The sequence below is a fragment of the Chiloscyllium plagiosum genome, chromosome 15, assembly GCF_004010195.1.
Source record: "Chiloscyllium plagiosum isolate BGI_BamShark_2017 chromosome 15, ASM401019v2, whole genome shotgun sequence".
NCBI lineage: Eukaryota > Metazoa > Chordata > Chondrichthyes > Orectolobiformes > Hemiscylliidae > Chiloscyllium > Chiloscyllium plagiosum.
The window spans coordinates 16,246,889-16,263,037 of NC_057724.1; positions in this window are offsets into that span (position 1 = coordinate 16,246,889).

Here is a 16,149-nt window from a genome sequence, read left to right on the forward strand (position 1 = left end):
ACACACACACACACACACACACACACACACACACACACACACACACACACACACACACACACACACACACACACACACAACTTTTTACTGACAGGTTCCACCTTTACCCTGTACAGGACAATGTTGGAGAGATTATGTGGGGAAGGGGGGCTTAGGGTACACCCCTCTGCAGAACGCCAGGGAAAGTGTAGGGAGAGAGGGAGAGAGGGCGGGTGGTCAGTCATTTGGAGACAGTGCCTGTTTAGTCATTGTAAACAAAAGACACGATCAGTGTTGAAACACATCTTTGATGTAATGTTTATATCACGACCTTGAGATCACCTTCGGATAATCTGATATTCGGATAATTGATATTCGGATAATTGAGGTTGCTTTGTAGTTGGTACGCCGGGATTCCGGCCAGGGATGACGGACCCTGATTCAAACTGTGGGCACCTAGGCGAGTCTCCTGTTTGGGAGATCTGTTTGAGGGGGAGGTCATAATGTCCTTTGACCAAATGAGCCACTAGTATGGATTAGAGTCAAGCGTGTGGTGCTGGAAAAGCACAGCAGGTCAGGCAGCATCACCTTCCTGATTAAAGACTTTTGCCCGATTTTCCTGCTCCTCAGATACTACCTGACCTGCTGTACTTTTCCAGCATCACAGTCTTGACTCTAATCTCCAGCATCTGCAGTACTCATTTTCGCCACAAGTATGGATTGCCCAGCAGCGATCTTTCTCATTACTTTCAGGTTAGGGATTTCATCCCAAAAAAAAGACTACACTTTTGACCAACCCCTATAAATCTGACACAGAGAGGAGAATGCTTCATGCCGCAAGCACTCTCTCGGTTAGTATCTCTACCACCTACTGGGATGTGGTGACTCGAAAGACATTGATTGACAATGTGAGATCTGGAAGCAAGAGTTGGGAGTGTGGAAATCCCCTCAGAGACATGGGAGGACATTTGGGAGAATGCAAGAAAGATCTAAATCTGTAACGTAATACATGCCATGCAGTTGAAGGCTCTTCATAGGTTTTATTTGGCCCCAGATCATGTTGCAAAATTCAGAAATGGAGAATCTCCAATGGGCCTCAAGTGCAAAATAAGCCCAGGTACTCTCACTCATTGATTGTGGTCATGCCACAAGCTTCATAGGTACTGGAGCACTGTGGCAGAAGTAATAGAGATGGTCCTGGGTACCATAGGGAAGGTAGACCAGGTCTTTCTTCTCTTGGGTCTGCCGAATTTATCTTCCTTAGTCACACATGGAAATAATCTATTTAACATTCTCACTTATTGTGCGAAGAAGAACACTCTGATGAGCTGGGTGTCTGAGAACCCTCCAGGCCTGTTGGGGTGGTGTGAGTTAATTATGGAACACATCCTTTTGGATTTCTTCACAAACATGGTCCACCAGAAAATTGAACTTTTTTATAAGACAAGGCAGCCTTTTTTGAATTACCTGGATGCAGACTTGTCTGCCATTTCAATTAGGGCCTTTGTTCAGCCATGATGATTAGGTTTAGTGAGCCTTGTGCCCTGAGAGGAAGAATTCCATATAAATACAGGTGTGATAATTAATGCTCCTAAAGGTTGGGAACTTTGGTGTACTTGCGCTGGGTGACATTATTTATTTATTTATAGATTTGTATTGAGTGTAACATTGATTTGTTTTGTAGAGCAGGGTAGTAAGTTAGCTCATTATAATTGTTGTTATAATGTTAAGTTGTTGTATTTTTGTAATTTTATAATTTTGTAAAGAAAAAGTTTCCCAATAAAAATAAAAAAAGAGATGCTTGGCCCCTGACATCCCTTTTTGTAATAAAGGTGGATGTCATGCACTCACAGTGGGTAATGTTAAACCTGTGCGGCAGAACTACTGTACAGGATTGAGAAAGAATTCAGAACAAAACATCCTTTAATCTGGTAACATTGCCCAACTACTTCCCCATTTGCTCTTGACATGATACAGCTGCCAGCACCCCCTAAGAAAATGCCCGAACCCGGCCAATGAATCTCAGTCATAAAGCGGACCTCCTGTCGGTTGCCAGGATGTGGTAGGTGAGGACAAATGCTTCCAATTCCCAGGGCTGTGTGTTTTGACCCATGTCAGGGTGTGGTGAATTGCCGGATTACGAGGTGGTAGTGAATGAGTGCCATGCAATCCCATTGAGTCCCCAGGTTTGCTGACCTGATTTTGATCTTAAAACAAAAACAAATTTGTTCAAACATGTTATAACACACCTATGGGGCAGGTGATACTCCAGTCCATGATCTGTAGTCCAATGGTCAGGATATTACCATTGTCCCACCTAAACTCTTTCTGAATATTATCCCTGGAACAACGTTGATTATCAAATTAATTATAAATTGAAAGCAACCATTGCTTAATCACTTGAATAATTGAGAACAGTGGCCCCTTGCAAGGATTCACAATACAGCATTACATAATCCTTTGCATCAAGAAAAAACACAATATTAACTCCTCCCACATTGCAAACCGATCATTACAGCTTCGAATCATATTACACACATAACTTTTTGGACTTTAATAGTGAGGTTCTAACTTAATGTGAGTGACTTGTAGGCTCTGCTTATGATCTGTGATTCACCAACACACCCCCCACTCTCATTCTTCCCACTCTCTTTCTCATTGCCCTCCTTGTGATGCCAATGATCCTTATCCCATCCTCCATTTCTCTTGAGCCCTTTACAATGCTATGAATATGACATCTTCCCCCAGAGCCCTAGGTGACGGTGTCCTTTGCTGATACTGCACCCTGCTCACAGTGAGGCAAAAGTGACCGTGGCTTGCACTGACTCCCCTCCAAATTCCAGCCCACACAGTCCTTTTTAATACATGACCAGACACCACCTTACTATCTCAAATTGCCCCGATTGCTAAGACCATTCCCTCAGCACCAATTACAGTAAGGCCAATGTCTGCAGCCAACAGCCTCAACTCCCTAACAGACTGGCACCTTAAAGCATTATGTGTGACCCAACCGTCTCCTGATTGACTAGGACCGGTGTCCCAATGCGACTTTTAAAAGGCATGCCTATTGACCCCTGCCCAGCACTGGACAAAGTTTGCAGCACAACCTAGATGGAATGACAGGGCTGCTTGGATTTAATTTCCAGGAATGAATGCAGCCCAATCCCCAGACCACAATGGCACAGCAACCATTTGGTCTGACCTTGACCAAATCCTGGAAATACTGAGATCCTGAACTGACTGGAGCTCGCAATAGCCCCACTATGCACTCCTCCCTATCACTGTCACAGAATATGCAGGGCTGTCCATCTGTATTAAAGCATTTATCTAAAATCCACAGGACACTTTGCTGTCCAAATCTGCTAATGTCACCTCGGAGCTAAATTGTGTTGTCTGAGCTTGACCGGTAACAAGCAACTGAATGTTCTGAGGCTGATGAGTTGCCACTGTCCGGTTGCATGAATGGTGAGTCCATAGTGACTGTTGCCATGGACATGGACTCACCTGAAGTGGTTTCAAGCAGAATAAAGAAAAGGAGGGAGGGCTGACATTGTTGTGATTTTGTCTGGACTCATCTCTGAGGATTGATCTTAACCCATTCAGTTTATATTGTTGAGGGTTAATGCAACCAAATATCGTGACCGACAAGAAGTGAATCAGCGAGGGAAAGTTGATGGTGCCAGGTATACAATCAGAGGTGCAAATACATGCTATTGTGCTTCGCGCTACCTGACAGTGATAATTCAATCTCACCATCTAGGTTGGAGGAATTAGTTGCAAATGTTTACCGAAACATACAGAATCTCACCCAACTAAATCATCATACCGGCCAGGAGTTTCATCCCCTCATCGAGGGAAGAATTGCTTCCATTGCGTACAAAACAGGCAGGTTGTGCAGAACCTTTATAAAGCTTTGGTGGGCCACAATCACATATTGTTTCCACTGTTTAGCTCCTCACTTTGAGAAAGGTGTGAGCATCAGTGAGAGGATGAATGGGAGATTTAGCAAGATGGTTCCAGGGATGAGGGATTTGAGCTACAAGGTTCAATTGAAGAAGCTTGTATTGTTTAATTAGAGCAAAGAAGATTGATAGGAGATTTGATGAAGGTCTGGAAAATTGTGTTGGGTTTACACAGAGAAGAAAACTATTCACCTTAACTAATGAATGCCGAGCTGGTGCTACAATTGTCATGTTAAAAGGACGGTGCCTCTTCATTTGAGTACTGTAGCTCTCTGCATGAGAGCTGTACTCCTTGACTGAGTGGCTGCTCTTGGTTCATCTTTTCTGATATCAGAAATACAAAAAGGGAAGGGGGGGGTGTTGGAGTGTGGAGAAGGCTGAGTGTGCTTGAATTGAAGACATCCATGTTTACCCCATTTTCAGCTTCCAGTTCATGTCAGATGGAAGAATGAAGGTATGATGTGTTTTGGAGAGAGATCGATTATTTGAATGGTCTCAGTATCATGCCAATGTGTTACAGCCAGCCCTGTGATACAGAACACCATCCACCCCCTGAGAGCTCAGGAGATGAAGAAGTGGTGATCATCCACCAGCTCTCTGCTTATAACCCTTATAGTGAATAAACTTATCTTGTGTTGCATGAGAGAGGTGAGAATGTCGATGTGCTTTTTGTAATGTGTTTAGCTGATGAGTCTGCCACAGAACCAAATAGCTGGAGTAGTATGGGAGCTTTGAGAGGTGGATTTGGCAGCATGGTAGATGTGTTGGGTAAAGGTGGATTATCTGAATAAAATAAAGACTGCAGATACTGGAGATCTGAAACAAAACCAGGAATTGCTTGGGAGATTCAGCAGATCTAGCAGTACCTATATAGAGAAAACAGTCAACACATTTCAAGTCCAGTGACTCTTCTTCAGTTTCTCCAACAACTTCGGATTTTGCTGTGAGGTATCTGAATGTTGGACATAAGTCCTGCCTGCTGAATGGTGAGTGATGGGCACTGTGGTGCGTTATACCCTGCTGAGAGATTGGTGATGTGGTTGGTCAAAAAGATTCCTTTGAAAATGATTACTCAGGTGAGCCTTTTCCAACCCACCAGCTGAGTCCAGGAACTGACTACCCAGGCCAGCTTCTCCTCTTTACCAGGGCCCTGTAGAAACTTGGCACGTTTTTCTTCTTTAATCCCATTGTTAAAGTCTCCAGCACTACATCCAAAATGAGGAATGCCCCTCTCAAGCCTGTTGTGTCAGTTGTTGTGCTTTATCTTTCAGTAAAGTCTTCCCAGAATTGTTGAAGCTGCTCCTGTTGCACAAGTGCAGCTATTTCTTAAGAAGTCCAGGATAGTTGTGTGTCATTCCATGTACTCATGGTAGCCTGCAGTCATAGCTGAGTGGTTAAGATAGTGAACTCAATAACCTGTTGAGGTTGATTAAAAATCCATCCACATGAGTTTTAATGCTGTGACCCTGTCTCTCAAAGTCTAGGTTTTGAGAGTCTTGTGGTATAACGGCAGTGTCCCTATCTAGTATGAGTACCTTCTGTCCCAAAGGTGTGGCATGACATGCCTGACTGATTAAGAAGATGCATGTTTTTTTTAACTACTCTCACATGCTCCTGCATCCCTTGCTGAGCTTGCCGTAGTGTACTTAGCACTGGGCTGTATTCTACAATCAAGTTGATGAGCACATTCATCAATGGGACTAGACATAGGGTAATCATGCATCACAATCCCTGTGCCTATAAATGGGCCCTACTGAACTTTACTCCTAAAATTTGGTAACAATGTATTAATTATTGCATTAGACTTATCGATTAGTGTATTAAACAACAGTAAATCCTTTTTAATATCTGCATGTTGTCTCCATACGATAAATCAATATATTTATTTGCTTTGCTTTCTAAATGTTAGTTTGCATTATACAAGTAAGTCAGGATAGGAGATTTATTTCAAATGCAGCCTAGCAACCCTGTTCCATCATTCAATATGATCATGGCCTCGAAGAGATGTCCTTAATCCTGAGACCAAGTAGGCAGTACGGCAATCCAGACTGATGATCACACCTGCAGAGAACAACATTCAGCCCTGAACTATACTCTCGCCCATTATCATTCTAATGGCTTTTACTCGGGGAGAAAGTGAGGTCTGCAGATGCTGGAGATCAGAGCCGAAAATGTGTTGCTGGAAAAGTGCAGCAGGTCAGGCAGCAACCAGGGAACAGGAGAATCGACCTTTCGGGCATAAGCCCTTCTTCCTGACCTGACCTGCTGCGCTTTTCCAGCAACACATTTTCGGCCCTAATGGCTTTTACTCCCCTGACTTGAGTGGCTCCCTATACCATGGAACTGTGATCAGTTTGCTTATCCACCTTGTAATCCCTGCTCTCATTCACATCATCTCAAGAGTCAATTTGACAAGGACTAAGGCTCTTCCATTGCCACCTCCATTGCATTCATACTTTCTCCTCCCTGATTATAAACTGTACAGTTTCTTAACCTGACAGGTCCTTTTGCCATTTCTAATGCATTGCAGCGTATAAAGTTTGTCATCTGAAAACCATATGTTTTTGATCTATAGACACTTAACTGAAGACATCATTTCCACAGATTACACAGATGCCCTCCAGCATCCACATGCTACAGCTGCAGCACATCACCTGCCCTGCCATCTTTAGTGTGTTGTATTTAACCAACTAGGTTTCATGTTTAGAAGTACCACTTAACGGTGATCTGCAGCAATATTGAGCAGTTTTAAAAAAAAGTAAAGAAACCATAAAGGTGTGATCTATAGGTGTAATCACTGACCTAGATTTCCTGATCACAAAAATGTTAGCAACACTTTTGAAACAAAAACAAATGCCATTGTTAAACATCAGAAAATCTGGACCAATATGTAAACAGATATTTTCATAAAAATCAAAGTCATTAAAAAAATGTTGAATGCAACAGCTTTTCTGAAAGTTTTCTTTATGTACGAAGAAGTAAAAAAGAGTTGTGTTGACAATAGTATGAAATTCACTTGCATGGTAAAGTAACATTGCTGTGGCAAAGATAGAAGACAGCGTGGCAAATAAACTAGAGGAGAAGCTAACATTTGAGCTTGCCTTTCATCTCTATTACTTGGGTTATAAATTTTTCCTGAAAACTTCTTCCATGTTACAAAGGTTCCCTGCACAAATAAGTTTAAACTCCACTTAGGTCCTCACAGGAGCTGACACAGGAAACAAAGGAATTGGGAAATTGACATCAAATTGTTGACTTTTCCTCGAAAAATCAGTGTCTGCCTTGTGTGGTAAATGAAACATGTCAGTCAATTGCTGTGTGGTATATGTCTGAGGTAATGGTAGAGTTACATCATTAGGACAGAAGTGTGGAAAATGTTACTTTGCATCAAGTCTCAAACACATCTAATCTAATGGTCTCCTAACTATATTTTATAGTCACTTGAGAAACATTTGTCAAAAGAAAAACATGTTGATAAATTATGCAAACTATCTTGTGCTATTGGCTGAGAGCACTTTTGTCTTTATAACATTTCAGTGCTTATTTTGGGGTGAACAGATATGAAGCTAAGAATGTCTTTCTTTTTGGACCCATGCAAACTGTAAGTTTAAAGGGCTGATCCTGAACTTGTGAACAATTGATTGCTTAAAAGAAAAGACACTGAGAACACATACATTTGAAGCAGGAGATGTATTTCAGTCCTAAAACTAGAAAAATTCTAGCCCAAGCACGGAAAATGTAACTGCGATATCATCCTCTCTTGCTCATTTGTTTTAGATTCATGCAGATAATCTGAACCACATAGTGCAAACCCTAACTGTCAGACCAAAGTTGGGGATCTCATGCTTATAGAGTCCTTGCTCTTGTGGTTGTGGTTTGACTTTCAGTTCAATTAAAAATGAAAATAAAGGGTGAGTGTGCCAAATGAAATGCGTAAATTCACTTCAACCTCTCTTTCTGGCAATCACTTTGTCATTTTTAAAGTTCAACATTCCAAATCTTGTAAATAAAGTAATTATGATTTAGAAAATATGAAAGCAAGATGGCTGGAGCTGCAAGTCATTAGTTGCCTTCATAAAAGATTATATAATATGATTAAAAATTATTATTGGCTCTGTTGTGTTGCAAATAAATATGATCAATGCCCCTTGATATGTAATGGCATTACTATTTTTTAATTCCCCACCATGAACTTGTCAGGTATTATCATGAGCCAAAATTGAACTGGACTAGTCTTATAAAAATAGTGGCTAAAAGAGCAGGTCAGAAGCTAGAAGACCTGCAGGGGATAATCATCTTCTGTCTCCCAACATACAAGGCACAAGGAGTGTAATGGTAATTTTCCTTCACTTGCCTGGATATGTGCAGCTCCAACAACACTCAAGATGCTAGAAACCATTCAAGACAATGCAGCCTGCTCGTATGGTGCCCCCACCACAACCTATAACATTCACTCCCTTCACCACCTCCACGTAATGGTAGCAGTGTCCCATCTATAAGATGAATTTCAGTACTTCACCAAAGCTCTTTTGATGGTAATGTCCAAACCTGGGACCACTACTATCTCGAAGGACAGGACATATAGGATACATGAGGACAGATATATGAGAACACCACCATCTGAAACTTCCTCTCCAAATCACACACTATCTTAACTCAGATGAACATTACCAATCCTTCAGTGTTGCTGGGTCAAAATCCTAGAAGGCACTTCCAGACAACACTAAGTGTTCCGTTCTGCTAAATGATTCAATAAGCCAACTCACCTCCCCTTATCCACAGCAATTAGAGATGGGTAATGCCCAACATCCCATGAAGGAATTTTTAAAAACAGCCTCTTTGAAAGAAAAGGTTACAGCATAAATCTGCTGCTCGCACAGGACAGAAAATACAAATTCTTTGCATCATGTAGACAGATCATTTTTGAACAGTAAAGGAATTAAGGGTTATGGTGAGTCATCAAGTAAGTGGCGCTGAATCCATGAAAAGATCAGCAATGATCTTATTGAATGTCGAAGCAGGCTTGACATTCCAGATGGGTCACTCTTGCTCCTATTTCTTATGTTCTTATAACAAGTATAACAAGGACATACAAAGCAGGTAAGCTGTGTGCTAAGTGTAGTTTATTGCAGACAATGTGAAGCTGTCTGCATTCCAAGAACTACGGAAGGCATGGGATATAAATAATACTTGGCCCACCGATACAAAAAATCTGGCTTCAAAATTACAAGCAGAGTCTAGAACAGAGTACAGCCAAACAGAAGGCAGGGACAGCGGGATGGTAACCATAGCAAAGTGTGCACCTGATACCTGCACAAATACACAATGTTCACCACAAGACAGACCTGGGATAAGACCTTGAGAGGTGTAACATTCAACTAGAGCTTGTGAACGTAATGCATTCTGCAGATGAAGTCAGGCAACTATTTTACCACAATAAATGCAGTTTGCCCAAGTGAAGCTGGAAAACACACAACCAAAACAGAGTGATGCAGGAACTAGTGCAAATATCCTACCAGTCTGAATTCGGAAGTAAAAATGTGGGATCGTTGGAACTCAAATGGTATCGTTGATGACCATTCAATTAACTGCATATTGCATTACATTGGCACATTTAAAATGCAATGCAGCTATTAAAGTTTGGCATGGAAACCACAAGTAGATATAAATGGGCCAGCAGTGGCAGGACTGTCAGCATTAGTGGATCCCAATATTATGATGATCTAAGAGATCACCAAGATGTCCATGGTAGCAGAAGAGACCAAAAACACTGGCATTAAGTCAGTCCCAGATATATAACAATTATACATGGACAGGTTTTATGCAATAGGAAGTTTTAAAGGCAGTGTCATATCGTACCTCATAGAAGATGCAATTCCAGCAACCCTCAAAAAAAGTACAGCACTCACATACAAGAATAGCTTAAATGAGAGCTGGAATGCAATGGCACAACCTGCTCTTTGCAATTCTACACAGACAGCTCAGACACGCTGAGCAAGTTGCTGAACCTGAACACGATTGCAGAATTTTCACTGGACATGCAAGCAGAATGCATAGACATTGAGCAGGAAGATGTGTTCAAAATCAAGCTATCGCATTTTAGTATTATAAATGCAACAAGCTTTAGTCAGAAGTATTTAACAACTCAAAAGTGAAAGCACATTTTCTTTTTTAAACCTTACAAACTCCACAGTGTTGATTTCGTTTTTGTAAATTAGTCTTCCCCTCAATTCTGAACTATTCTTCATTCTAACCTCAGCTGTCCCATCCAAATAAATACTTGTTAATGTCAAGCCAATCCTTGACTACAAGAGGTCCAACAATGATTTGTCTGAGAATCTCAAAACAATCCCATCCTGATCAATTCTTCTTTTAAGCATCAAACAGCACAATTTTTCATCAACTTGTACAACATCAACATTATCCCATGGTCTCTGCCTGTGTTATTAAATTTCACTTGGTTGAAAATAGCATTTTTATAACGACTGAAGAATGCTTTTACTACTTCATCATATATAGTATTTTCTTTTTGATGTCAGCCGCTGTTACGATATCTGCTTGGTGGTTGCTGCAACCTTATAATACTCTTGGTCTTAGGTCAAAGAGTCTACTGAGAATGATGAAAAACATTAACTTTTATTTAAAACCATAGTTAACAGTAACAACATTGAATAGGGAATTCAACTTGCCACAAGGCTACTAGAAAACACTATTATATCACCAGACCATTGTCTGCATCACTTCCTGTGAGGATATGGACTGTGTCTCATTTGCATATACCTCCTATACTGCAAAGATTAAACAGAAGGTTAAGTTGGATCCATATGCTTTCTAGTCTTGAACAATTAACATATTCGAAGCTGTTAATACAATTAGGTCAAAGTGCACTCTTGATATAATCAATCCAGTGTTTCCTTGCTTGAAAACTTATAATTATGAATAATTTATTAGAATCATTCACTCAGCACTATAATAGAAACAGCATAGAATAACAATTGGAATTGAAAGGGAAGCCAAATGTCAGGCTTCCTCAAATCTACCTGTGTAATTGGTTATCAGTGAGAGATAGCTTCCTCTGGCATGCACTTTTAGTCAGAAATCAGACCTGAATGTTCTTCCTGACCAAATGATAACTTAAAATGAATGGACTATTTAATTGCTTGGAAATGGAATGCAAGCACTTTAACTGTTCATGGGTAAATGTGACTGGTCGGAATTTGACCTTTTTTGCTCATTCTAACCATTATCCAGGCCTTGTTCCCATTTGTGAAAAATATACTGTACTGCTGGTTAAAAACTGATGTATCTTATCAAAGGCATGACCTGAGAAAACAATGTGGAATTGTATGAGGGGAGAATGAAAAAACTCTCAAGTATTTTCAGCACAAAAACTGACTTTAGTCAAATAATTTCAGGTTGTTATTTGTACTCCACTGTAGTTCCCTCTTGTCATTCTTCAGCTAAACCCATCGATATATTCTTCTATTAACTCCCTCATGAGTTTGTCTAGTTTACTCTTAAATACATTTATGCTGTTTGCTTTTTATACTCCTAAATGCCACGCTCTAACCATTCTCTGGGTAAATTTGGCTTGAATTCACTATCAAATTTATTAGATACTATTTTACATTTATTTATTTATATTATGCCCCCTACTGCCCACAAGAGGAAACATTGTCAGCAAAACAGAACCCCTTGAGTATTGTTTCAACACTACGGGTGGCATTTGTTGTATTGATGTGTTAGCAGAGCTGTCTTGTGACCTCACTAACCTAGCTAGCCCCATATGGATGAACATGTGTTCAGCAGCGTGTAGGAACCCCACCTATTTAAAGGGTCTTCAACAGTTTGCATGTTTGATCTTGATTAAACTGAGTTTCTGAAAAAGCTTGGTGTTTTGAGCAGTTTGTCAAAATGGGCCAAGTCTGCATAGAGTGTTTCTGCACATAAAGGAAGTCTAAAGGGTCCCTGGTACAATAATTACCCAGATGAACTGGCACCTTTGCTATCTTTCCCCCTTGCTCTACAAAAGCTTGTTTATGAAGATCTTGTGGTTGTGGTGAAACTTTCATTTCAGTAGAATTGAAAATAAAGATGTTGGTGTCAAATAAAGTGTGCAGGTTCACTCCTCGCTGTGGAAATCAGATTGCCATTTTTTAAAGTTCAACATTCGACATTTTTAAAGAAGGCAATAATGAATTAGGGAATGAGAAGTGAAAAGACAGAGCTGCGAGATAAAAGAGTTTTAACATTGCAAAAAAGAGACAAGAAAGTTTAAGCTTTTCATTAGTACATATCAGAACTAGGACAGAAGCAACAGACTTGAGGTCGTTGTTACAGGAATGCAATAGAGATTGACAGTCTCCGTGACCCTTTATTTAACCAATGAAATAGTGCATTGTACGTCCAAATTTGTCAACCTACACAAAGTAGAGTCAGGTGCATTAAATATATATAGCTTTTAGCATGCCCAAATGCATCACGCTGAGAGCCTGCCTGATTATCTTAAATTTGGTTCTGACGTAATTCTTAGTGCAGTTCAGATTATTTACCAAATGATGTCCCAATATAAACAGCACATCTGATGATGGATATGCTATTCTGCAGCTTGCAAGCAGAGTCTGGCTAAATACAATCAGCTTACTGTCTTTTGTGAATAGTCAATGAACATGTTTTTTGATATGGTCTGCCTGTTATTTTGGGTAAACAATGTCATTAGTTTAATGTTTTCCACCATTAGACTAAGGTTATCCTCTATGTAAGTTTGAGGAAGATTTGTAGCTCAGGGTGTGGATTAGGTTGTAAGTTTGCTCGCTGAGTTGGTGGATTTGTTCCCAGACGTTTCATCACCATACTAGGTAACATCATCAGTGAGAGTCTCCGGTGAAACGCTGGTGTTCTGTCCCACTTGCTATTTATGTGTCTTGGTCTGTTGTGGTGGGTGATATCACTTCTGGTTGTTTTTCTGAGAGATTGGTAAATGGAGCCAAATCAATATGTTTGTTCATGAAGTTCCAGATTGAATGCCAAGCCTCTGGGAATTCCTGTGTGTGTCTTTGTTTAGTCTGTCCCAGGATGGATGTATTGTCCCCATCAAACTGGTGTCCCTCTTCCTGGATCAGTGGTGCTGGAAGAGCACAGCAATTCAGGCAGCATCCGAGGACAGGCAAAATCGGCGTTTCGGGCAAAAGCCCTTCATCAGGAATTATTCCTGATGAAGGGCTTTTGCCCGAAACGTCGATTTTGCCTGTCCTCGGATGCTGCCTGAATTGCTGTGCTCTTCCAGCACCACTGATCCAGAATCTGGTTTCCAGCATCTGCTGTCATTGTTTTTACCCTGGTGTCCCTCTTCGCCTAGTGAGGATACTGGTGATAGTTGGTCATATCTTTTGGTGGCTAGTTGGTGCTCATGTAACCTCGTGGCTAGTATCCTGCCCATTGGTCCAATGTAATGTTTGTTGCAGTCCTTGCTGGGTATTTTGTATATGACATTCATTCTGCTGGTTGTTGGTATGGGGTCCTTTAAATTCATCAGGAGCTGTTTCAGTGTGGTGGTAGGTTTGCGGGCTACCGTGATCCCTAGGGGCCAAAGTAGTCTGGTCGTCATCTCCGTGATGTCTTTAACGTATGGTAGGGTGGCTAGAGTTTCTGGGCATGTTGTGTCTTCTTATCATCCAAAACCCGACAAATGGAGCTGCATCAGGACATTACTTAAATGAGCCACAACACATTGCAGCACCCAGGAACTAAGAGAAGCCAAGGAAAAACACCTGTACAATATATTCAGGCACAACGGGTACCCGATAAGCGCAATCTGCCGATTCCTCCACAACAAACCTAAACAAGAAGACACATCTTGGAGATGATGACCAGACTTCTCTGCAGCTTCCCCATTCTCCAAATGGCCTGTGTTCACTCTGACACTCTCTTCCTATTTAATATAGGAGATCTTACTGTACATTTATATGTATGTATATATATCTTTATAACTTTCTAGCTTACTCTCAAAGTTTATTTTCCCCTTCTTATTTATTTTTGGGCATCTTTTTTTGAATTGTAAAATGTTCCCAATCGTCTAGTTTAGCATTCATCTTTGCCACATTGTGTGTTTTTTTCTTTCAATTCAATTTCGCCCTTATCTTCACTGGTTGACCATTGATTGCTTTAGAGTCAAGAGTAGAGTGGTGCTGGAAAACCACAGCAGGTCAGGCAGCTGCGGAGCAGGAAAATCAACATTTCGGGCAGGAGCTTTTCATCAGAATGTACATGAACTGACACAGATTATCATTGTTTTCTATGGCAAACATCATCAAACCACAGATTGCAATCTTGAGACAGTGAATAACTTTTTTATATAAGAGGAAGAAGTGTGCAAAGATTTGTGGATTAGCTATCTTTATAAAGCATCTTGAACATTGTAAACTACCTAGAGGTGTTCAGTGTAATCAGACAAAATTGCCCCTGAACCAAAGAAGGATACCAAAGCTCATTTAAAGAAATAGTTCTGATGTCTTAAAAGAGGAGAATTGAGGGTGGAAAAGTTTAAGGCAGAAATTACAAAGCTTTGGGCTTAAAGCTCAAACACACATCAGGGTAAAGCTGGAAGTGAATAGTAATTTTTTTTCTGCATACATCTTGCTGGTACCATGACATGAGTCACAGATGCCTATTGCAGCACATCCTGTTTTCAAATCTTCTGCAAAGGACAGTCAGGACAACATTCAATGTTCAGCCATAAGGACCCATAAACTACATTCTAGCAAGTTTACAGTTTTAAATATACAACATCAATTACTTTAATCACTTGTAACAGATGAAGTAGGATTAAACTCCATTCCCCAAGCATGATAAAAACCAGTAAGTTCCATATGAAAAATGCAAGATTATTCTCACAATAAAACTACAAAGCGCCCTTACAGTTAATCTACAACTAGAAACCTTCTAAATCACACATCTGAGAATCTTAACACTGTTTTAAATTGTATATGCAACAGTAATTTCAACAAAATTACTGTTGCATCTAACCATTGTAGATGGTTAAAAAAAAGATCATTGGCATTTGAAAAATTGCCAAAAGACATTTTGGGCTCTTCTTGTTAATTCTATGTAAGTTAAACAGGAAATTGTATTCATTCTATGTTTGTACTTATGGGACACCGCAATGAAAACCAGAGAATATATTTGTTTAATTTATTGGTTTAGGTGCTGGCATAGAGAAATGTTAGCTACATTGAGAGCACCTTCTTTTCAAGTGGTTATACCATAGTTTTGCTCTCATTCTCATGAACAATATTGCCATGTGGTCAGACTAGCAGTTTAATTTTGATGAAATGGGAAAAATTGTGATCGGTGTATAAAAGCTGTTAAAGTTAAATCACGTCTGACTAATCCAAATGACTTCTTTGTCAAAATAACAGAGGTTCAGTGAAGGTGATGTGGACAAATATTGTATGTATGAACTTTCAAAAGGCATTGATAATGTATTGACATGTACATAACTGATTTACTCAGAAACAGAAATTGTGGAAAAACTCAGCAGGTGGGGCAGCATCTGTGGAGAGAAATCAGAGTTAACCTTTCAGGTCAAATGACCCCTCTGAGGATTTTATTTCCTCATTATTATTTTGTTTCCTTATTATTATTCCTTATCACAATTTTATTTATTTTATTCTATTTAACACGTTCTCTGAAATACACAGACCTAAGCACAAGCACAAATGAGCTTTGGCTTATCTTCTCAAACTCAAAATGCTCTTCCCCCAATACCCCTTCCAGGTTAGTTACTTTCTAGTAAGTCTTCTTGTGTATGTGGAAATGCTGAGTATTTAGAAGGTTAATAATAATTGTTAAAGGCTACAAGGAAAGCTGTTGCACTTGAGAAAGGCAATGCCCATGACTGCTAGCTCTCTGAGCACACCACTTGCTCCCAGTGGGATTTGAGAAGGCACATTTGATGGGAAGTTATTGCCATTGTTTATGTCACACCAGTGTCTCCTGCCAATTAACTACAGCCTCTGCCCATTATGGAGCATTTTGTCATGCAAAAGACAGGGAAGTCTGACAGAGAGTGCAATGTCCTTGGGCAATATGCTTGCCATAGTTAAACAATGTTTTCAAGTTGTGAAGTATATATCTTGAAGTTAAGTGTGAGCCAAAGCTATTAATTTGAAAAACGAGTCTGTTGGACAATTGTTGTAACTTCTTCCTG